Here is a 2,205-nt window from a genome sequence, read left to right as displayed (position 1 = left end):
TGGACCTTTATGGTAGTGGTGGACGCCTATTCCAAATGGCCGAAGGTGGCCCTGATGCCCTCAACCACTACCGAGGCCGTCATCCGGGTGCTGTGAGGCCTCTTTGCGACGCATGGGTATCCTGATGTCCTTGTCTCTGACAACGGACCACAGTTCACATCAGGCATTTTTGAGTGGTATCTTTTGGGACTGGGCATCCGCCATGCCCTAACGGCACCATTTCATCCATCCAGCAACAGGCAAGCAGAGAGAATGGTGCACTCGGCAAAAGAGGCACTGGCGCGCCTGGACCGGGGAGACTGGCACGAGCGGGTCGCCAAATACTTGTTCGTACAACACATCACCCCTCATGTGGCCACAGGGCGGAGTCCTGCTGAACTGCTTATGGGCCGCTGCCTCAGGTCCCCGCTCGACCGGCTGCACCCAGACTTTGCCGTGGCCGAACCCCCAGGCTGTGCCAACGCGCCACGGCCATTTGTCCCCGGAAACCAGGTCTTTGCCCGGAACTTTGTGGGGGACATTCCTTGGGTGCCAGCCACAGTAGTGGGAGTCACTGGACCTCGCTCGTACCAGGTGGCACTCGAAGATGGACGCTTGTGGCGCCGGCACATAGACCAGCTTAGGCACAGTGTTGGGGACTTGGACACTACCGTGGTGCCCCCAACTGCACTCGTGGCTCCGGAACAGACACTTACAGATGGTGAGGCTCCACCTACACCTCTCTCGCAAACTGCCGGTGTGGAGCCGAACCAAGCTGCTTCAGAGGGTCTGCAAGACTTACCACAGACTCAGACCACTGCCGTGCCTGACATTCCGCCAACTCCACTTGCGGAGATTCCACCCCAGCAGCAGATCCAGGAGACTTGGTTTCAGCGACACCTAAGGTCACACCACAGCCTCAGCAAGAATTGTGTGGCCCCCCGGACTTGGCTACCAGTCCCTGGCAGTCTGGCAGAGTTTCCAAGCATTAAAGAAATTGGAGTTCTTGTTGGAAATGCACTGAAAAAGATATACCAAGAACTCTGGCCACAACTTTCAATTTGAGGAATAATTCCTACTCAAGAGTTGAAATGAAAAACGGGTATATTCTGCTAAGAATAACAGTTTGAAGCTAGTAGTACATTTAATTATAACATGTAAGTACGATGGTTTTAAAGTAATGGTAAGTTTGGATACAACGTTTAAGTACAGAAATAATGTAGTTTCAAATATGCAGTGATATGGTACAAAGGTACATGAAATACCAGTGCACAACAATTGTTTTATACAAGTCTCAAAGGCAGTCAAAAAGAGTCCATGTATATAAAAAATCAGGATAAATAATACAGAATAAAGGATCAAATAGGGCCAAAACGGAGTATCCGGAGTGTGAATCAGATGTGCGACTCAGTAGTGGTGACCAGGACAGGGCCCTGTTTCGGAGTAAACGCCTTCTTCAGCTGGTAATATCAAATAATATGTCAAGGTAGATCAAGGTGCTTCAATGCCATAAATCATAAATATAATAAATTATATACATTCTAAAGTGTGTTAATACATATCATATTTGGTTCCATACCTCGGTTTTTTTGAGGACTATAAATCTGTTGGAAGTCTGTATCATTTAATTCTTTTATGTTTCTTTTTCGACTTACGTCTAGAAATAAGAATTTCCAAGAGTTATTATTTCCTAGTCAAATCATTTGTGAAAAACGGACATCAGGTCAGTGTTTTCTCACCTTAGATAATTGAATGCAAGTTTTCTTGCGTTTCTCTGTGCGTTTTCTATTAGGGAGTGAGATCATTGCCTTATATGTGTGTCTGTGGGGGAGGAGAATAGGATCTCCCTTCTTAAAGGTGTAAACAGAGAGGAGATTTAAAGTCCAAGGTCATCTATGATGGTTTATTAAAGAAAAGAATTGTAGTCTTGATGTTCATTCAAGCCCTTGGGGGACATCGTTTCAAACAAGTGAATATATCGTGCTTCCTGTTGTAACAATAGTCTATCAATATTTCTCCCGGTATACAAATCTACTCTTGGTTTCCAAATAATAAAGAAGACAAAATCATCCTCCGTGTGTTTTTGTTGTACAAAAACATTATATGGTGGAACATTATATACAACAAAAACACACGGAGGATGATTTTGAAAAGAAAGAAATGGGAAGGAGACAGGAGAAAGAACGGCTGGGAAGAAGAAGGAAAGGCAACCCCAGAACTTTTCCT

General features: G+C 45.5%; 1 long non-coding RNA gene across 1 annotated transcript; it reads right to left on the bottom strand.

Annotated features, from left to right (window-relative positions):
• Window positions 1-1,007: 1,007 nt before the first annotated feature.
• LOC309365457 lies at window positions 1,008-1,860 on the bottom strand. The gene is made up of 3 exons (XR_014166165.1): window positions 1,719-1,860; window positions 1,559-1,636; window positions 1,008-1,439 (listed from the first exon to the last, which is right to left on the bottom strand). It is a non-coding gene; the product is annotated as an uncharacterized lncRNA (long non-coding RNA).
• Between the last annotated feature and the right edge of the window lie 345 nt (window positions 1,861-2,205).

This window comes from Podarcis melisellensis, assembly GCF_964234715.1.
Source record: "Podarcis melisellensis genome assembly, chromosome: 2".
In the NCBI taxonomy this organism is placed as follows: Eukaryota; Metazoa; Chordata; class Lepidosauria; order Squamata; family Lacertidae; genus Podarcis; species Podarcis melisellensis.
Note: the sequence above shows the minus strand (reverse complement) of the source record. Positions and strands in the feature narration are given on the sequence as shown.